The 23,409-nt window shown below is 36.2% G+C and overlaps 1 pseudogene; it reads right to left on the bottom strand.

The window, feature by feature from the left end:
* Positions 1–244: 244 nt before the first annotated feature.
* Positions 245–23,409, bottom strand: part of LOC143388754 (heparan sulfate glucosamine 3-O-sulfotransferase 3A1-like) — a 90,127-nt pseudogene continuing 66,962 nt past the window's right edge.

Below are 23,409 nucleotides of genomic sequence, written 5' to 3'. Positions count from 1 at the left end.
ACATAAAATAAAATTGAACGTATTTATGTGAGAGAAGGAAGGTTTCCTTTTCTGTTTATCCAAATGCATGACGTCGATTGTACATTAAGATGGGGCGGAGTAAACAATCATTCATTGCAAAAAAAATACTGAAACAAATATTGTCAGCACAAATATTAAACTGCCTTTTCTCTACCGATTGGTAAAAAAAATATATTATATTTCCATACTTTTTTTTTCTTTTTTTCTTTTTAAATTATTTTTGTTATCCATCCCAGCCAAAGTCGTGCCCGGTCATCTGGTAGAACTTCAAGTTGAAGGGCCGGTAGAACTCGCGCAGCCTCTGCACCACCTCCAGGGCGATCTCAGGGTGGGTCCTGCCCTTGGTCTTGCCCAGGCAGTGGGGTTTGCTGCTGCCCTCGGCCTTCTTCAGGCAGGGGAAGCCCTTGGTCTTGTTGAAGTAGAAGTGCTTGTCCGTGATGATGCGCTTGAGGCCCAGGAAGTCCTGCTCGCGGCCCAGCTCGCCGGCTGGGTCACTGATGAGCCGCTCGCCGCTCACGAAGAGCATCTGGCCGATGGGGAAGTGGCGCAGCCAGTGCTCCAGGTGCTTGGCGTAGATGCCGATCTGGATGGCGCTCCACGATGAGTCGATGAGGCCCGTGCTCCTGTTTTTGAACGTCAAGCTCTCGAAGGTGGGGATGTCGGGCCGCTTGGAGAGCGTCTGCGTGTAGTCCGAGATGGCCCGGGTCACCGGGTCGCGCACCACCACGATGAGCTTGGTGTCCTTGGACATGGCCGAGATGCGTGCGGGCGCCTCCCGCGTGACAAAGTAGCTGGGCGTCTTCTCCATGGTGATCTGCCCGTCCAGGGTCCTGGGCATCAGGTCCCTGAGGAAAGCAGAGAAGTATCTAAGTTAGTAATGGAAGAGCTTTACCTTTACGTACAGAGGTGGTTCCAAGGACATGCAGCTCCACCTGCAATCTGATCCAGACTTCCTGGGTTCCAACTGCACCTCCCATTTACTAACTGTGGAGAAGTCACCTAATCACTCTGACCTCTAGGTGCCGAATGCATAGAGTGGAGAATAATGTCGCCTTTTTCATGCAGTTGTTGAGATGATTCATTGAGTAAATATACCTCAATAGCTTAGAAACATGCCCCAGGCACAGAATAAGTACTCTGTTAAGGTTTTTATTTTATTTATCTTAATATTTATTTTTTTTTTAGTTATAGATGGACACAATATCTTTATTTTATTTTTATGTGGTGCTGAGGATGGAACCCAGTGACTCATGCATGCTAGGCAGCCCTCTACCTCTGAGCCACAGCCTCAGCCCAAGTTTTCATTTTTTATTATGGATCTACAATGCTGGGAGAAAAATAACCTTGGTCAAATTCTTTAGGTGAATCAGAATACTCTGCTATTTAACATGATCATGATGATTTTTGTCTTGTTAATTATTCCTGAAGAATAATATTACCAGTTAGTCATGTTTGAATAGAAATCCCACCAGAGTCTGGATGGAGCAGTAATAAACCCAATTACACTGCTATGAGATGATATTTACTATCCATGCTCTTCCTATCTACATTTTACTCTATTCCTGATAACTGTCCATCTTGCCCTTGACACAAGAACCCAGTAATTTCTCTCAGGGTATTACTATGGACAAAGCCATGATATTTAACATTGTATCATAACAGAGTTGCCCTCCCTTATCCACCATTTTTCTTTCTTTGGTTTCAGTTACCTGCCCTTGACTGTGGTCCAAAAATATTAAGTGGGAAGTTCCAGAACTAAGCAATTAAAAAACTGTAAATCATATGCCATTCAGAGTAGCATGATGAAATCTCACCATGTCCCACTCTGACTTGCCCAGGATATAAATTGTTCCTTGGCCCAGTGTAGCCATGATGTTTGCATTCCTATCCATTAGTCACTTGGTAACAAATTTAGTTAACAACTTGACTGTCACATTTGGCAGTGCTTTTGTTCAAGTAACCCCTATTTTATGAAATAAGAGCCCCAAAGTGCAAGAGCATCAGGTGATACAAATGAAAGTACAGATTAACTCTGGTACTAGTAACAGAGCTGCAGGGCATATAGGGAAAAAAAAAACATGAGCAGGAGAGAGAAAACCTACTTGCTCTTCCAATTTAAGTATGGTTCCATTAAAAGCATTATTTATTTGAAAAATGTGCTGTGTATTTTTTTCTAACATTAAAGCATTGTCTTTCTAATTCCAAGTTTTCTAAGAAATAGATGTTGCTCCAATCAGTATTAGATAAGATGAATTTGGGAAATTTATTAGAATGACTCAATGTGTTTTGTCCTTTGACCTACTGATAAAAAGAATCCCACTTATAAATATCCTTATATTGCATTTACATTTATTCCTGGAATAAACTCTGTTGTTGATGTGTGTTGTTAGTTGCATATCATTTTGGATTTGACTTGTCATTATTTTGTTTTGAAGTTTTCATCCACATTCATTAATGAAATATTCCTAACATTTTTCTTCTGTTAATAGCTTAATAAATTGTTAGACTATAAATTATTCTACATTATTCTACATATAAAATGGGTTGAAACCATTCCATATTTTTCTTTAAAAAATTTAACAAAATAATTTTCTATAAATATTTCTTGGCAGTCATCTATGAAGCTATTTCATATTCCTATTCTGGGGAATGAAAGTAGCAAAGATAATATGATCTTTAAATATTTTCTCACTTTCTTGTATACGTATTAGCCTTTTGCAATGCTCTGCCTTGTGTTTTGTTGATTTGGGAAATCATTTTTTCTAAAAGTCATTCACTAAGTAGCTAGAGTTATGTCCCCACTCTCAACCATGTTTTTGTATTTTTTTTCCTTTTCTTCTACCTTCTTGGTTCAATTATCTTTTCTAATTCACTGATTTTCATTTTTATTTTTCTAATGTCTCTCTTTAGTTTTTAAAGTTATATTTTTTATGGTTCTTCAAATTTACTTTATGGATACTTACCTCATTGATTCCAATTTATCTTTTGAGTAATAAAAGCATTTTCAGGCTATATTTTTCTCTTTAGGTACAGTCTTGGTCAAAAATCCCCAAAGCTTTGACTTACATTCTTATTATTATGGTAACTAAGTCAATATTTAGTGATTACATTTCACAGTTTTGATTTCCCTCTTGATTCAGGCAAGCATTATCCAGGGGTGTGCTTATTTTTAAATCTGTTGATTCATCATGTTATTAATTTTGTAATCAGTGTCTGCTATGCATTTGCAATGAAAGGACATATATTGTGTTGTGAGTTTGGCTTTGTAACTGCCTCAAATTTTGTCCCACTTACACACTTATGTCCCGTTTACACCCTTTATTGAGCATCCATTGTAGAAAATGTCAAACATAAATGTAGAGAAAATTGTAAACTGAATTACAGGTACCTTACATTCAGCTTCAAAAATTAAAAACTATCCTTCAAAAATTAAAAACTATGGCTTTTTTCATTTATCAATCCCTTCATTTCCATAGCCCCACCATGTCAACTGGATTATGTTGACAACACAGGTTAGCATATCACTTGGTTTGTAAATACTCCATCTGTATGATTATCTGACACAAATCCTGCAACTTTTATGATGACCTGTCACTGATAATCCTTTCCTCTTAATGACACAGTTTTTCTGCTACTTTCATTTTCTTCAGTAATTTTAATGAGGTTAATTTTATCTTTTGGGGGAGAGGGTAGAGAGATAATTAGATATTTGATTTCTCTTGCTTTTTTTAATGGTCAAAATAAATTTGCAATTTCTTTTGTTAACATAACGGTGATGTTCCTCAACTAGCCACATATGAAATATACCTTAAAGTTTGGGTATATTAAACAAAGAACAGGGAGTTTGAGAGGGGACACACATTGTCCTTTGTCACCTATGCATGCCTATTCCCTTGTATGACTCTGGTCCTAGAACTGAGAAGTTGGTCAGAGTAATCTTCTTTGTATTGTAATATCCTTTTTTTTAATTTTTAGATTATCTTCTTATTGCAGTTTGGATTTTAGTATCCAATTTTGTCTCTCACACAAAGACAAAATGCAATTCTAGCCATGCAGAGATGGCTGAAATTCTCTGAAATTTGTCCAAATGCATGGAAAAATTTCAGGCTATAAAAAAAGCAAACATCGAATACATGAAGTGATAAGAAAGAAAATTGTTGATTAAAAAAATATAATAAGTCAGCATTCCTTCTTCTTTCCTATAATCTTTGATTTTGACTACTTTATTTCAAGTCTTGGCCAAAATCTAAAGTCCTGATAGCTGATTTCACTCCGGATCTCCTGGATGGCTTCCCTTGCAGGGTGGAGGGGGAGAAGTACACTTACTACTACTCTCAGAGATTGAAGCTATAGATTATGCTGCCCACCTGCCCCCCCCCAAAATACTAAGATCTCTGAAAAAAAAGCCATACTTTAAATTATTTTAATAGAATAGGGAAAAGAGCTAACCCAAATAGGAGTTTGAAGAGGAAGCAGCTAAAATAGAATTTTAAAAGGAAAACACATGAACTATATACTCTCATCTGCAGGAGAAGGAGAACCAACTGGTTAGCATGGGGTGGGGGGAGAGTTGGGCTGAACTACAAGCTGCCTACAGGTTACTTTTTTCAAAAAGGATAAAGTGATAGTCTAAATAAATCCTAAACAAAGTTTAGATTGTAAAGAAAAGTTGCTTTTTTTTAATGGCCACACTGCAGGATTCTTTAAATTGTAATATCCTTTTTCAATTTTTAGATCATTTCCTTATTGCAGTTTGGATTTTAGTATGCCCCCAAAGTACTCATCTTTCACAAAAAGACAAAATGCACGTGTAAATTGCAATACTGCATTTCAGGTGTTTAGGAAAACTTGGAAATTGTCCTTTTTTTTTTAATCTGAGTAAGGCCCATGTTTTGACTTGACTCTGTGTAAGCACATGGCCCAGGATGGGCAATGAAGAGTCTGTTTCAGTAGAGAAAGAGGTTTGAAGAAATACCAGACAGGCTATGGGAGAACAAGGTGTGAGAGAAGACACATAATGTTTTCATGAAGGTAAAGCAGGTGAGAATTAAAAGGTGGGAAGATGAGGCCTGAGGAGGACTTTATTTCCAGACTATATAGTATAGATTATTCCAACTTCAGTTCTAAATTATGAAGAATTCTATAATAGGTATGGGGATGGAGAATTCTATAATAGGTATAGGGATAGAGGAATATTGTACAGAACAAAATTACCAAAAGAAATTAGAAAGGAATAGTTGATTTTCTTAAAGAAGTGAAATGTAAGAAGAGCTTTCACATGCAAATTAAGGATTATTACAAGATGAGTTATATATATTTGTTCTTTGTCTCCAAAGGGCTCAATGAGAATTCACCATAGCCCCAATTGGAAAGCAGGCTAAGGGTCCACCAACAGATGAATCATAGGCAGAAGGTGGTAAATCCATTCAAAATGAAATATTATTCATCCATAAAGAGAAAGGAAATTCTATCATATGCTATAAAATGGATGAACCTTGAGGATATCACACTAAGAGAAATAAGCCAGTCTCAAAAGACCAAATACTGCCTGGTTCCACTTATATGAGGTAGCTAGTCAAAACTATGGAGTCAGAAAGAATGATGGCAACCAGGGGCTGGGAATGGGGAATTGTTTAATGAGTACAAGAGCTTTTAGTTTGTTAAGACCAAAAGTTTCAGAGATTGACTGAGTAACAATGTGCACGTATTTAATGCTACTGAACCTAAAAATAAATTTAGCATAGTGAATTTTATGTTATATATAAATATATAATATAAAATATATATTAATATATAATATTATATATAAATATTTTAAATATATATAAAATATATATAAAATATATATAAAATATATATATATATATATATATATATATATATATATATATATATATATATATATATTTATCTAAAGTTTTGTTAAATAACAAAAAAGAACTCAAGAAAGGAAAAAGGCTTTAATGGCATTATAAGATTTAGTTACACAAAGGGTCATTTGGCCTTCCAGATAATTAAACATGAGAACAAGCACTAGAGGAAGCTGTGGTTTTTTTCTTTCCTCTTCCTAGACCAAAGAAAAATAAAATAATTCATGACATTTTGTGAAGTTGATCTGAAATCAAAAAATGCGGTCTGGGGCCTATCTCTTCCCACTGCTTCTTGGGTGACCACGAGCTAGTAATTTAATGTCACTAAATTCCGTTTATTCTTCTCCGCAAAAAAAACCAAGCCAAATGTCCAGGAAATCAGGATCTTAATGGAGAGCCATACCTGCGTGACCGTGGCTACAGAGAATACACCAAGCATTGTTTTTAAGAAAATGAAGTCCAGTGCTGTGATCTCCCCACTGCGGGGAGAACCCCATTCAGCACAGATAAGAAGGGTCCAGAGGAAGTCAGAGATAGACCTGGGGCATTCACACATCTGCCCATTTGATGTTTAGACAATGAAGCAGTCTGGTTTGAAGGCCATGAGTTGGCCGCTTTCTTTGGAAGGACAGAGACTAGCTTGTTACGGTGTGAGAGACAGGAGCTTAGTTTCTAAGGGGATACTATTTCCTTCCGTACACATCCATCAGATGCAAACGCCGTGCCACCCTGCTATGCTGCAGATTTCATTTTTGATCTGATCCACCACCCTGGGTAATCTCTGTGGGCCTCGAGTTGTTTGTGCAGCTGTCCATCTCTGGTGTGGGAAATGTTAGGACCAAGGAGGAACTATGATAGACAGGCTAAATAGACCATTCTTTTCTATTCAAGCCCTAGACCAAGTCAGTAGTTTAAGGTTGGAGTACTAAAATGAGGCTTTTCCTCTGACATGCTGCTCATAGGATGGACCTGCCTCACTGACGGTCTAAGAGTCCCATCCTTCCTTTGGATAAAATAGCCAATACATTAGTGCTGGCCACACCATGACACTTCTCTGATTAGGAGCACCATCCAGAGGAGCCTTCAGTAGATGCGACAAATATTTGTTATTTATCTAATATGTGCAATAAGTATTAAAAAAGAACCCACCATTGCTTCACCCTTCTTGAAATCCATTTGGGCCATTTCCACTAAATTCTCACTACCCCCATGTTTTCTTCTCCTTTCTCTACCCTCTCTCTAGAATTGCTATTGGACCTTTCTGTAAGTAGCCCCTCCTAAATAAATAAACAAATAAATATTTTTCCCTTATTGCATTTTTTAATAAATAGTGTTCTGTTGATGGGTCCTTCCCAAGGAAGAATAAAGATTGACCTCTGCCTCTTACTATTCATAAAAATCATTTTATATTGTTTGCCTATGTAAATATGAATGATAAATCAATGAAATGTTTGGAAGAAAATCTAGAATAACACGACGATTTTGGAAAAAAGCAGATTTTTAAGTTTTATTAAAGGAGTGACTATAATAAAAGTGACAAATTAGACTAAATTAAAAATAAGGACTTTTGTTTTATCAAATGGTACTACTAACTGACCAATAGGAAAAACTCAGAATGGGTAAAACTATTTAAAATACATTTTTCTGATAAAAGTCATCCATAGTGTGCAGGGATCCTATAAATTAGTCATAGAAATTTAGTCACAGAAACACTAAACAGCACAAGAAAAAAATTGAACAAGAACCTTGAATAACAACTTCATAGAAGGGACAATAATCAAGTGTTCAGTGAGCTCATGAAAAGGTGGGGAGTTACATAGCTGTCCTAGAGATCAGGTAAGTATTATGATCCCCCAATTTTTCTGATGAGGACGCTGAGATTCAGAGCAGCTCAGAGCATGTTGAATTTCTCATAGTCAGAACATGGAAGATGATGGGGATCCTCCTAATGCTGCTACAACATTATTTCTGCTAGAGCAGATAAGAGGTAGTCATCAGTCAAAGGGGCTCAGACAAAGAGTAAGCAGACAATGATCAGATGGAATAAATTCAACAGATGGAGAACAAGAGAGTCTGAGTTATCCAGAACATAGCTGAGAAGATCCTGAAAGACCAAAATTCTTAACACAATAAAAATGAGGTGAAGGAATTTACGTGTTTGGACTGGGGAGTCGTATGAAATAAGACTGAAGAAATGATGTATAATTATCGTCAGGGATGCATCAAATCTGAGGCAGGGTTCAAGTTAGAGTGGAGCAGGAAAAGAAGGCAGGTGGCCTTGCTAAATTGCTGAGGCTGGCTTTGAACACTTGATCCTCCTGCCTCAGCCTCCCCAGCCACTGGGATTACAGGTGTGCCAATGTGCCCCACCTAAACCTTGTAATATTGAAGAAGTTACTTTCAGTTTCTTCATAAGCAAAACAAAGCTATTGTCCTCAATGTATCTAGAAGTGTTCAACTCTAAGATCCCACGTGGGGCTTGGGACTTTAATCCATTGTTAATTTCTCAAATTTAAAGTTCTGCACAGCTTTGTAGAGTTTTGTGTTCTCCAGTGCAATTCCACCAATCAAATTAAGAGATTTGTATAAATAATTATGCAGGGCAATTCCACATCGACAGAATTGATTTCAAAAATCAATGAAGCCTGAAAGAATGTAGTTCAGATAATTGATGCCAAGAGAAAAAGCGCTGAGGTTAGTTCAAGTGAAGTCTAACTCGGCACTTCCCACGTGCTTGGGGGCAGGAGAAAAACCAGGAAGTCCATCAGCTTCGTGGTCTTAGTATATCTGATAAGGCAAGTTTGTGACAAAGGAGACCTGTGTCTGTATCATGCTTCCCCCATGCCTGGAACATCAAATAAGATGTCACTCTTGGAAGATGAAGTTCATGGATTGGGCTACAATAAAAATAACAGATGCAAGGCAGCCAGGAATTCAAGTTCAAAGGCTTTAGGAAGACTGTGATAAAGACAACAGCAAATGCATATTTAGTAAGCCTTTACCGTGGACCAAAGACCTGGTGTCATATTCCCTGAGTCTCCCAGCCACAGTGAAAAACTGGAATTATTTTCCTAATTTCACTGATGAGGACCTAGGCTCGGGAAGATAAAATGGCTTGTCCAAAGGTAAGTGGTCATGAATAAGAGAGAGAGAGTGAAAATGTAGGTCTGTTTAGTCTTAAAGTGCATGTTCTTTCAATATCCCCCAAAAGCCAGGCAACATGACCGTGACTCCCACCGACTTTGTCACTGACCGACTTTGACACTCTGAAAGAACACATTTGAGGACTAAGTACATGGCTTTCCTAATCGTTGTAGAATGCAAATCACCGTTCCCTGAATCTCACAAGCAACTAATACACATAACATGTTTTTCAAAAGCTGTCTTCTGTCTGTGAAGAATGTACTGCCAGAGGAACTCCCGAGTTGTAATGCAAAAGCAATTTACCTTGAGGAATAAATAAATCGGGCCCCATGTACACATACTTTTTTTTTTCTTTTTTAGTCTGCACAGTTCAACAAGAACTTGTGTCTGTTTTTGTAAGCCTCCAACAGCAGCAAATGCTAGAAAGAGCATGCTCTTTTCATGGCCACTGCATGAATGCAGATCCAGGGGGTCCCTGATGGCATGTGCCTGGGAGGGGAGGAAACTGTTGCAAACACAGGGCTGTCAGCCCACTGTCCCTGGAGCCAAGCCCCACTCACATTCATATTTCTTTTCCTGCTGTTGCTATGTGAGACCTCACTCAAAACGTGACTTGTGAGGCTGGAAAGAAAACTCCCATTAGGTGATGTTTGAGTTGGCTTCTGTAGGAGAGGAAGATTGAGGTTTCTGACCGGCTCCCACACTGGCCAGCCTGGATGTGCAAGTCCAAGAATCAAACTGTCATCAAGCTAAACATCCGATTTAGAGGCTAGACCCTTTGCAGTGCTACGGATAGTAGATTCCTTCCAGAACTCTGAAGGATCGAGTAACGAAAAGAGAGAAAAAAAATGGTTCTGACTCTCACCAGGATTTAAGATATAATATGCCGATTTTAGGAAAGCAATACAACGTTCCTTAAACTCCAGAGGAGGAGATACAGGCTGAGAATTCTTGATTGCTAATATTGGGAGGTTGCAAAAAAAAAAAAAAATAAAGGACAGAGAATGAATACATCTGTGGTCAGCTCAGGTCAAAAAGCTATCTTGAGAGGGAAGGAGTAAGAGTTACCTTGATGATCAGTTCAAGGAAAAAAATCGTTCATGTTGATTTTTGGAGTTTCCCAAGTGAGTCCACTCATTATCTCATTCATTGGGGAGAAATTTTATAAATAGAACCATATCTTACAAAGCTTATTGCTTCACCAGCATCATCTCTTCTATGATTACTTCATTGGAAAATTCATGTATCCCTAAGATTTAAATTATCGTTTATAACATTGTATGCACTGTCCCAAACTTTGTTTCAAGTGTGCTTAGGAACCAATGTGTTCCTTTTAGTCTACAGAGCCTAAGAAGCCCCTTGGAGAAGGGGCCTCTCCATAGTGGGGGCCTGTCTGTCTTAAGACACTAGTTATATTCGGAGCAAAAAGTAATGATTGTTCTTCAACTTACTTGCATTTTCTAAGCAAAGTGCCTTCTTATATTTTTAAAATCTGAGTGTATATCTTGCCTTATTCCTGTCCTGCTCCTGGTATTTTGAAAAATACTAGAATTCTTTTTTTTTCAGAGTTTATGATTAAAGAATTTCATAAGTACTCATAGACAAATGGAAACAAAGAAACCACAACACAGATAATGACAAATGAAGAGGTTGGGGAGTGTACCTTGAACTTCAGTGGGAGTGCCCAAAGATAGTAAAACTTAAAAGGAGAAAAAGATCTTTATACTCGGCTGAGTGTCATTCATTGGAAGTAATATCAAAACAACATTTTCAGATATGCAAAGATTCAAAAACTTAACACCTGTGTAAACTTTGGAAAAAAACAAATTTACAAGTTCATGTTAACTGAACAGCAGAGGGCTGGGGATGTAGCTCAGGGGTAATGAACTTGCCTAGTCTGCATACAGTCCTTGCTTCAAAAGCAAACAACAAACTGAACAACAAAAAGAGCAAAATTAAAAACCCCAGAATGAGGAAGTTGGAAGTCTGAGTACAAAAAAAAAAAAAAAAAAAAAAACAAAATCTAAAAATCATGTAGAATAAAAATAGGCCCTTATGAATTATTATTAATGCAGCTATAAAAATGAGTACAAATATCAGGAATGAAATAGAACTGTACTAGTTAGATCTAGAATCTAAAGTCTGGTATTAACAAGCCCTTAGAAGAGCGTGTGTGTAAGAGAGAGAGAGACAGAGAGAAATGGGAAGAGGATAAAGAGAGGGATAAATGAAGACATTACAAGCAGAAAGAGAAGAAGAAATCAAGAAGGTGTTTGTGTGTGTGTGTGTGTGTGTGTGAGAGAGAGAGAGAGAGAGAGAGAGAGAGAGAGAGAGAGAGAGAGAGAGAGAGAGAGAATCATCCAGAGACAGGAAAGTTCAAAGCCTGCTGTTTCCTAAAAGGCTCCAATGAACATTAGAACTAGGAGGAGTCTCAGAAATTCCCTAAAATTCAGCTCCTTAATTTCACAGATTTGCAAAGATCTGAGAACTGCCTCTTTTACTTTCTGTAGACAAATGGACTTGAAGCTGGCCTTAGATTCTGTCTCCTGACACTTAGGTCACTGTTCTATCTACATGTTGTCATTCTGCCTTAATTCTGGAAATATAATGTTCCCAGGGCTCCACCACCCTGAAGTTTCAAGTCCCTGAAATATAAAATATTTAATTCATCCACGGAGGTAAAATTCCCTGTCATGTTTTGAACCAGAAAAGTCATATTAAATGTGTGTCCTCACTTTAAAGGGAGAGACGGGTTTTTTTACACTTATCTCGTACTTTTAACCACAATATAAGGTCAACAACTTAGAAGAGGGAAATGGAATTCTAAGGGGAGGCACTCTCTCGAGTCCTTGGTCACTGCCACAGCAAACCCTCCCCACGTAGGCTCATCTTGGCTCCTGACAGGAGTTTTATAAATGATTAGTTCAAGAGCTGCGCTATCTGCTTTTGTGCTACTAGGGACAGCTGCTTCAGAATAGCGTCTTTTCATCAGCCTGGAATTATCAGGTCTCTGCATTTGTGCAGCTGAAGATAAAGGGGGCAAAAAAACGTGCTTTCCTTGTTTGGAAATCAACAATCAAAGGACAGTGGAGAAGCTAAGAGAGGACCATGATAAAGATAAATCTGAAATTTTAAAAAGGATCTTTGTTATATTTTGGCCAAGATGGGTATTTCTTTTTCTTTATTTTTTTCCTTTTTTTTCTGTTTGTTTTATTCTGTTCATTAAGATCTAGACACAACATAGGTGCTAAGTCAGAAGGTCTTTTAACTTTGAAATAGGAAAAAGTATCTTATAGGCATGATTTTAGTAGGGGTGTGGGTGGTGTGGGACTTGGACTACCTGGTTATTCTTTCTAAAATCTGCTGTGAGCACTCTAGTGAATATTTCAGCTTCCTTGAAAAAGAAAAATGATATACTTTGTGTCTAAGATCCAAACAGAACTTCTGGAATAATTTCACTCTTATGATAAAAAAAAAATCTCCAGAATAAAAAAGTCATTCTGAAATGAGGCACACAGGCAAGACAACCTTCAGGAAAGTAACCGATGAGTTGCATCAACACAAAGGGGTAAAGCCACCTAGCCATAAAAAGTCAGACAAGGTGGAGTCTAGTTTAAGTCCACAATTTAGAAAGAACCACAAATCACATACTCACATGCACAAATTCATTACAGGAATCATCACTCAAACATTAGCACCGTGCAACTTGCAGCCCTAAACAACCAATCTTGTGGCTAATACTGATCAGACCCCAGGGAAATGCTTCTCCAAATACCTTGCCTTGTAACCTTCAAACCGAAAGTTCTGAATGCTGAAAATGTGCACAGGTTTTGTTGCTACTAACACTGAAGAGGAACCATGCTTCCAGAATGCACAAGGATGTAAGTAAGGTAAGTGAGTTAAGAAGAAAAACAAATTTAGCAACTTACCAAGTGTTTTACATCAGGTAGCATGAAACCACTTCTCAGTATTCACTTCTCAGTATCATTTCCTAGTATGAATGAGTGTTCACTTCTTTGCTTCACCTCCTATTCTAGTTAATTGTCCTAGAGGAACCCACCCATTACCCCAGTACTCACAACATTTGCACATGGAGGCAGAAGGGCATTTCATATGGTGAAATGAATGGGGCTACCCGGACACTCATACATATCTGGGTCTTGGTGAAACAGGTCAAGCATGACACTAATTCTTTCTATGGGCAGCTAGATGGATTTCAAAACCTGAAACTAAGAACAGTTCTCATTTCACAAAAATAATTAGTAAGAATCACAATTTTTAAAAAATGTCATAAAAAGTCCATTTTAAATATTTGTGTTTCAAAATTTTATACAGATTAATTATACTTTGTATTTAGTCTTTGGATTTTGATAGTTAACTTGGAATATTTTTGAAAAAAAACAACTTTTGAAGACATGAACAAAATTTCTTTTATTTATTTATCTACTTTCGGTACTAGGGATTAAACTCAGGGGCACTCGGCCAATGAAGCACCTCCCCAGCCCTATTTTATATTTTATTTAGCAATAGGGTCTCACTGAATTGCTTACCACCTCACTTTTGCTGAGGCTGGCTTTGAACTCATGATCCTCCTGCCTCAGCCTCCCAAACTGCTGGGATTACAGGCATGCACTACTGTGCCTGGCAACAAAATTTCTGAAGTTTTACATTTATTTTAATTTAAAATTTTAATCAGAATATATTCCAGTTCATACACTTGCCCTTCAAAAAAAAAATCTTTTTGATCAAGGGTCAATGAGCTATGACCCACAAGCTAAATCTAGATATTTTTTTCTATTATTGGATGACTTCATTTATATGAAACATCAAGATAATTGAGCCCAGAGTGAAAAAAAAAAGCAGATTAGATGTTGCCAGAGACTGAAGGGAGGAGGTCATGAAGATGTTCTGGAATTAGGTAGTGTTGGTGATCAGCTATTTCCATAAATTATATTGAAACAAAGCCATACCCAATTGCTTATGTATTGTCTAAGGAGTTTTGAACAGGATTGAGTAGTTGTGACAGAGAACATATGGCCTGCAGAGTCTATAATATTTATTGCCTGAACCTTTTCAGAAAACATTTCTCCACCCGTGATTTAGACCATTACCGTCAATAGAATAAAATTAATATAAAAATCATGATTGTAACATAATTAGTATTTTGCCGAAATTGAGGGATGAAAAATAAATCGTGCTGTGTAAGTATATCATAGGTCATGATTTGTGTATGTCTTTATTTTATTACTCACCCAAACATTGCTGGCCATCAATGGAATACCCAAATGAGCAATAATAATTAAATTGAGTCATCTTTGGTATTTTGCCAACTTTCTGACATAAAAAAGAAACAATAGATTGAAGCCTGTTTTTTTTTTCTATTTTGTTGTTATGAAGAAATATTTGTCAAAATAGGAGAATAGACCGTATTTCGTTTAATCGTATATTAGCTTGATTTATGACTTTTTAAATGTTTAGACATATGGTATGTGAGCCTTCATCTACACTTTTGTCCAGGGACTTGAAAATGTTAAGGGTGGGCCTCAAGAAAATCCAACAGGACTCAGAGAAGCCATTATAATGAAAAGCAAGGCAGACAGATAGGGCTTTTGGTTCCAAATAAGCCTGAGGGCTGTCAGCAAATGAACTTCTCAAACAAAGCACTCCACTTACGCTCTGAGGTTCCACCACAGTGGAGATGTCACCCACATCTTACATCTGACTGACTAAACAGGGATCCCCCTCTCAGCACAGGAAAACAAAACACCACAAATTCTAGGATGAGACCAGAGAGAACACAGTTGCCTTCCAAATGAGTTTTCTCTTACTTAATTAAACATTTTTTTTTAAATCACACAAGTGAAAAAGGTCCATTAGAGGAAAAATTTTAGAAAATTCAGAGGGGCACAAAATTGTCCATAATAAAATAACTCACCCATCCATCTGGTGTAGCATTTTAAAATACACCCATCCAAATTTTGATCTATTGTAGATCTTTATAATTTATTTACTAAATAAAATGATATTATCTATATATTTATTCTAAATTGCTTTTGACCTTAGGAATAAATAGAAAACATCACTCCTACTATTAAATACATTTCTACCTCATTTCAAATGATTGTGCAGTATTCTATATACTAAGTGCCAATAAAGTGTTTAATGAATCCTATATTGTTGAATACATAGCTTGTTTTTGAAACCTATATTTTCATTCACATGTTTATTTCCTTGAAGTAGAAATAAAAGCATGCCTATTTTAAAGGCTCTTGAATCATATTGCCATGTAACTTTCTATAAAATTTTGTCTTCTAATGTTCCCATGTTATTTTAAATATTTTAGTTCTGTTTCAGTATATGTGTTTTCTTGTGTACTCATTAATACTGTGTTATATTGCATGATTGCTACCAGTAAAGATAAGGGAAACTTTTTTCAATATTTAATACTTATTTTTAATGCATGAACATTTTCCCAGATTACTTATGAAGAATATGCTTTTTAAGAGCTATTTCCTGGTTATGTTTTGGTTTCGTTCAGCTTAGTGTTTTACCTATTATTTTCCATTGGCATGATTTTTTTCCCCTAGATTTTAAACATTTTCTTTATATTAATGTCATTTACCCCTTATTCTGGTTTCTCATTTCTTATTTCTCTTTTGTTCATGGTGTTTTCAATTTTCTATGAATTGAAATTTATCCATCTTTTTCCTGTGTCTTTTGGTCTACCTCTATTATGTTTTCTGAGTGAGGGCTTCCTTAACTTAATATTAAGTAAATAAATATCTGTGTTTGATTTTATTTTTACTCATTTGGATATTCACTTTAAATTACGGTTGTGGTTGAATTCAAAGTATTTTTTTTTTTCTTTTGGAATACAAACCAGGTATGTACCCTTCATCCAGTATGCCACTGTGTCAGAAACTAAATTCTCTTATAACCCTCATTTTGTGCATGAACTTTTTATATTCTGTTCTATGTTCATTTTGGCACTAGTAGAACCCTCATTTAATGCAATTTTATACATCTCAAATCTAACAAGAAATTTTCTATTTATTCTACTTTCGCATGTAATTTACTGGATATATTCTCTTCCAAATGGACTGCAGAATTACAATTTTTTTCCCTTTATCTTCTTCACTTCCACTGAAATCTGAATTTCATAAAATGTCAGGACTAATTTGGAAAGAAAAGACATTTTTACTATACCAAGCCCCATCAATCTAAGAAAATGATATATTTCATTTATACAAATGTTCAGTTGAACTCTTATTTTAAATTTAAATTAGCATGTAGTAAAACTGACTTTTTTTGGAGTACAACTCTGAAATGCAAAATATGTGTAGATTTGTGTAACTTCTGCTACAATCAGAATATGAGAATTCCATCACTTATATCGTGCAATTGCTTGGTAGTCTTACCCTCCCCTCAACTCTTACCTCTGGCAAATACTGATGTGTTTTCTGTCACTATAGGTTCATCTTTTTGAGAATGTCAAATGAGTGGAATTTAATAACTTTTTGAGATTGGCTTCTTTTACTCAGGATAAAGTTTTGAAAATTTATTCAGGTGGCTGCATGAATCAATAGCTTGTTCTTTTTTTGTGGCTAAGAAGCATTTCATTGTGGAGATGCATTACAATCTGCTTATCTATTTGCTGTTAGAGAAAATTTGGGTTGGTTCCAGTTTCCAACAGTTATGTATAGAATTATTATAAACTTTCAGAACGGATTTTATAAGTAAACAATTTTTTTCTAAAGGCAGAAAAATAGCATAGAAAGGAGTTGTTGGGTCATCTGATAGTTATATGATTAACTTTATAACAAACTGCCAAACTGTTTTAAAGAATGGTTGTACCCTTTAGTATTTCTCAAAGCAATGTATGAGAATTTCATTTTTCCCACATCCTTGTCGGCACTTTACATTGTCAGGTACTTTTTGATTTTTTTTTTTATCTTAGCCACTTAATAGTCATGTAGTGATATCACATCATGGTTTTCATTATAGTTTCCTAATAGCTAATGATACAGAACATTTTTTCATGTGCTTATTTGCCTCTGTTGAATGTTTATACATGACACACACACACATGTGAGACCACTATATATTTCATATATAATTCATATATAATTTAGAAGTATTTTATTTGATAAGGGATTTGGAAATTTTTTTTTTTAGTTTGCAATTTTCTCTTTATTATTTTAACAGAGTCTTTGGGTGAGTAGAATATTTTATTTTAATGAAGTCCAGTGTATCATTTTATTTTGTGGATTATGCTTTAGTACTTATATAAGAGTTCTTTGCTTATGCTCAGGTTTGAAACCTAGGATGGCTCTGTATAAGCAAGTCACCCACCCTCTTATTGTGATTATTCCAAAATATTTTCTATTTTTTGCATCTTTTTTGATTGAGATATTGATGTTTCATTTATCTAGAACCTTAAAAATTACATTTTTTAAAGACAAAGACATTATATTTCCTATCCAGTGATCTTTTTGACACTCTTTGTCTTCCAATAAATCAAAGAGATGTATATATTGACAGAATTATTGTTAGTAATGTCACATGAGCCATGAGACATCTTTGGGGTAAATCTTTCTATCGGTATATAATTCATCATCAGTAGCCTAAACTAACATGTGAATCTTAAAAATGGGATAGGCAAGATATCTAAAATGTAGATGAAGATATGGATATGACACAATCTGTATTTAGGCCACCTGTTATGAAGTAAGAATAAAAGAATGAAAAATCATACTGAGGGTGTCATGACAGATGGTCTAAACTTAGTCCCCCATATCTGTCCTTAGATCTAAGTCTGACACTGGGACAAGTTCCGATCAATTTAAGTTATAAGTTCTTAACTTGAGTGCCAAGAATGAGTATCAAGAATCAGTGACCTTTCTTTCAATAAGTATATTTAAACATGTGACAATGAGCATGTGAGAAATTCCATCAGATCCTCTAAAAAGACCATCACATTTCAATAGAGCACATTTGCATTCTCTCCTCTATCTCCTCTCAAATAAAGATGCTCCTTAACTTATGATAGGAGATGTTCTGATAAGACCGCTGCAAGCTGGCAGGAAATGTCATCATCTGGAAATGTAACACTTAACCTATGCACCACCCTGGTACAGCAACACAGTACCGGTTGTTCACCTTCTCAATCTTGGGGCTGGCTGAGAACTGTGGCTTGCTACAGATGCCCAGCATTATTTAGAGGGTAACCTACTACATACACCTAGACCAGGAGAAGATCAAAATTCAAAATTTGAATTATGGTTTCTACTGAATGTGCATCACTTTTGCACAAAAGTCAAGAAATCATAAATAGAGCCACTGTAAGTTAGGGACCATCTGTATAATTCACTGCTCATGCCCATTAAATATTTATTAAGTGAATGAATAAATAAGTACTTATCAAATTGCTAGTATGTTGCTAATGACAGGCTTGATATTAAGTGCAAGATCTTGATTTAGCAAACATTTACTAAGTGTCTACTTTGGCCATTTATCCCCATAGAAGATGTAAATACATGGGGAAAAGAAATAAAAGACAATGCTCCTACCTTCAAAGAGCTTACACATCTAGTTGGGAGACTGACATAATAACAAATGTACCTCATTGGAGAGCTAATGTAATGGGGATGTTTATTATATTCACAGAAGGAGTACAGAATATGCCTAATGGATTTAGAGAAGGCTTCATGAATAAAGAAGTGTTTGATGCTAACAGATAATGAGAGTGGGCCTGTGAGTGGCCTTCAAAGAATCTGATTGCATAGACCATAAATTTGAGAAAATACAGAGTGAATCAGATATGGAAGATGGGAGCTAATCACCAATCATGATGTATGTAAATTCATCTTATCACAAATTTTCATTACAGTTTCTCAGGGCAACTTGGGACAGGGAAGAGTTTATATTTTGAAGATATAGCAGTGTTAAGGAATTGTGGCATATTCAGGGAACTATAAGTGACTCAGTCTTGCTGGACAGTAAATAATTTATAGAAAAAACAGTGCACGTATTATGTAAAAGACTGTCTGTCCATTGTAGTCCTATTTATAAAGTTCCCAACACAGGAAATATCTTAGTCATTATTCACCTAATCCATCTTTAGAAAAAAAAAGTTAAAAAGAAAAGAAAAACCTTCTGGAATATTCATATAATGTACAATTTTATAGTATTAAAAAGATGGAACTTTGTCTGGTTGTAATGACTTAAAAAGATCTGTAAAATAGTAGTAGGTCACAAAATAAGCCATGGGATAATAGGGTATTATCTTACATTTGTGAAAACAGGCAATAAGGAAACAATGTGTGTTAGAACACGATTCCGTGAGTCCCAAGTCTTCATCCTGCTTTTTATTCTTGCCCTTTCCCATGAACTTTGCAGCTTTTTCAACATGGGGGGATTTTTTTTTCATACCTTGATCTATAATTCATTTGTGTGACTTGCTTTGGCCAATGAAACATTAGTAATTATAATCTAGGATGAGGCTTGGAAAACCTCTTACATAGTCGGCTCTTACCCTTGTGCCTTGCCATCACAGTGAGGATATGTCTGGAACAGACTTCTGGAGGATGAAATACAAAGTTGAGTCACCCCTGTTATCCCAGCAAAAGCCTCCTTAGATCAGCCTTCAGCAGCTGAGTCCCCAGCCATGATCAGCAGAGCCATCTGGTTGACCCATAGCTGACTACATGAGAAACACCAGCTGAGATCCCAAGCGAGCCTGGATCAGCTAAGCCCTGCAGACTTGTACAATAAATAACTCTTGTGTGTCTCTAAGGTTTTGTGGTAATGTTATGGAACATAATTTAGTTATAGATAACTGATCTGCTGTATTTATATACAATGTAAGCTTACCAGAAGCATAGACAGATGCACACCAAGCTACTAACAATGGTTACCTCTAGGGAATGAAACCGTTAACCACTGTTGTGTTTCCAAGCAGTGAATGTATTGATACATCCTCAGACATAGAATTGCTAGTACTTTTGGTTTTATCCATTTTATTTCCTTAACTTATTCTTAAAATGCCAAAAGAAAAAAAAACTAGAAGAGAAAAACAAGTCAATCCTGGTAACTGCCTAGAACCCAAAGATAATGTTTGAGTAGAGGTAGTTTTGAGATTGTTTGTTGAGTGTTTTAGAATACATAGTTTTCATTCTTGTCTATAATACCTATAGTGAAAGTGTCCCTTCATCTCTATATTGCCCATTTTTTCTTTTGCAAAAATGCAAGTCACCCCTCTATTGTGGGCGGGGAGTCACCAAGTTCATGATTATGTCTATTATGACTAGAGAAGGCCCTAGTAAGAGAGTGTTTAAAATACCTGAAATGCTGTGCAAAAGTCTTACAACTGAGAGTGCTTAGGATAGTGATGATGACGATGATGGTGATGATGGCAATTATTATGTTGATGAAGGTAACAATGATTTTAGCCAATGAATAGCAGATCACCATAAGATCTATCAAACTCCTCTAGGTGGTTCTAGTTTGGCCTTCCAGATTATTAAAATAGTTCAGTTACTTTACAAATAACTGAGGTGTATGGTTATTTCTTTCATTCATGCCAACGGTCTGAGAGAAGATATGGTTACTGTTCAAACTTCACCAAGTTCAGGAAAAAAAATGTAATTGCAAATTATTATTGATTAAATTGGTTCAGTCACCCTACGTTAAATTTCAACAAATACTTTTAACTGCCTGCAAGGCACTTAAAATAATGGTAGGCATCTAAAATATCAGAGAATTATCTTCTGGCATGAGGCACAGATTTGTTAGAGAGAGTAGAATGGAAAAATTACAAGCAAATCGGTCAGATTTGAGGACCAGGAGGATCTAGTTTCATCTTCTGATAACTGTGTGACCTATAGTGTCTTAATTTCTCCATATCTAACCCTCAAAAGCCATTGAATGGAAATAATGAAGGTACTTTTGCTATAGAAGTCAAGTTTGTTTATTTGCTACCAGCTCCCTATCTTTACCCTGAAATTATTAAAATGCCTGTAAAAGAAACATGGAGACTTAGTAGGCTGGTGGAATTGACACTCTATATTTTTTAACCAGAAAATTTTGACTTACTACTAGCTTTCTTTTCTCCAGTATGTTTTTATTTTCTGTCTGCTTGAGTAATAATATAAACAAGATCAGATATACTTTATTTTGAACCATTCCATTATCAGCCAATCCTCTTAAATTTATGGTATGTTGGAGAGGAAACAGATCTGTAGAAGTTATGTCACACATTCACATATTGGGAGACGCTGGTGAGGAAACATAAAGTAACTTGTCAATGTTATACCGACCAAATAGAAACAAAAATCTTGGACACTAACTTTCAGGCCAGGGCAAGCTCTAAAATATTTCCCATCCATGTATGTCAATCAAATCAATTCATTCTGATTCCAGTTGACAATGCTGATGAATATGCAAATGTTTCCATTGAGAGTTTTTAGAAGATTGCTTACTTATAAGACAACCAGTAACTACATCCCTATGTATCCAGTTTGATTAGCGTTTGCTGTCACGACCTCAAACTTTCCAACCTCAAACACTTCATGTGCATCATTCCAAATTCTTCATCATTCGTGAAGATTCTATTGGGCTTTCCTGGTCCCTCAGTCATCCCTACGTGGTGACAGCTGTCCAAGGTGTTAGACCTCCCGGACTCCTGCTTCTTAATTTTAGCTCAAAACTTGCCTCTTGGCTGAGTGGGTCAAGACTACATTGGAAGTTTCTCCATTTTGTGTTCTGCTTTCAGATGCTTTGCTAATAGCCTCTTTCTTTAGAGGGGCACAAAAACTGCCTGAGATTCTCTGCCCCAGTAAGCAGGATGTTCTCTGCTTTCAGATGTCTCAGCCCTTCCCAAATATAGTCTTGATCTTGGGAAAAGAGGTAATTAGCCTGATGGGGAATAAACAGCCATTTCAGCAGTTTTCTCCCTACTGGGTATTGAAGTAATAAAGGCCCAGGCAGGTCAGAAAGAAGTTGAGTGCTGTTGAGTCTCAATGCCCCACTAAGCTCAAACATCAGCTCCTGGCACCCGAAGCTCATTAGTTCTAACCCAACACAGCTAATCGCCCAGAGTGATGAATCAGCTTTCATGGACACTTTAGTGAGGCATTCATTAATGTTTTAACCTCAAAGTGCTCTGTGTGGCCTTGAAGACCTGAGTTCCACAAGTTGACATAAACTTGAAGAAAGAGTAGGTCATCAAGCATTATAAATAAGGGAAAATGGGGCTCACTTTTTGAGGTCCTCATAAGGATGTAAATTGCTCTTACATATTTCTGTTGGAAGAACTGAGCATTATCATTACAGGTGATGTTTCTCCCTTCTTGGTAACCCCAGAACTGGGAGAAACATTTTGAGATCTGTGCACACCCCTGTCCAGGTTTCTCAACTTTGGTACTGTTGACATTAGTTGTGGGACTGTCTTCGTGCATGGTGGGATTTGAGAACATCCCTGCAAGGAGAATGCCAAAAGCATCCTCCCTTCCCCGACTTCCCTTTCAGAATGTTACAAGAACCAAAAATATCTCCAGATATTGCTAAACATCTCCTGCCCCCTGGTTGAGAACCACTGCTTTAGAAGATTGCAACCAATATTAAAAACAAAAAAAGACGAAGAATAAAATAAGATATAAAATATCAGATAACACACTATAAGAGTAAATATTGTTCCATAAACATGGGTTTTGTATGTATTTGTGTATTCATATAAATAATGTGGATGATGTAAAAAAATCTAACTTAAAGCACTGATAAGAGTATCTTGATTCTCAAAAAAAAAAAAAAAAAAAAAAACCCAAACTATTATTTACCTATGCTAAGAGATGGATTTTGTTTTCCACTTAGAAACTTTCTTTGTCATCAGTAATATATTGCATGCATTATGTTGTTTTTTTTAAATTTAATATGGATTTCATCTAAGTCTATGAGTAATTATTATTATTATTTTTTACCTTACTGAGACAAGTTTGAAAATAGTTTTTAAGATGTACTGATCTCACTGAACACTATGGCACATATCTGTAATCCCAGTCACACTTGCCCCAGGAAGATTGAAGTGGGAAGATCAAACTTTAAGGCCTGCTTGGGAAATGTAGCAAGACCCTGTCTAAAAATAAAGATGAAAAGGGATGGGACTGTGCTCAATGGTAACTGCCCCTGGGTTCAATCCCCAGTACCACCCTTCCCCAGCAAAAGTATTAATTTTATGAATTTTATTTTTCCTTTATTATTACTTTTTACTTGTGGTCAGAGTTTAAGCTTAATACTATTTGAATTTTCAGGAAAATCTTTTACATTTTCCTGTGACTAAATATATAAGTGTTTTATAAATATTCCACAGACATTTGAA

The sequence above is a fragment of the Callospermophilus lateralis genome, chromosome 11, assembly GCF_048772815.1.
Source record: "Callospermophilus lateralis isolate mCalLat2 chromosome 11, mCalLat2.hap1, whole genome shotgun sequence".
In the NCBI taxonomy this organism is placed as follows: Eukaryota; Metazoa; Chordata; class Mammalia; order Rodentia; family Sciuridae; genus Callospermophilus; species Callospermophilus lateralis.
This window is presented reverse-complemented; position numbering and strand designations above follow the sequence as displayed.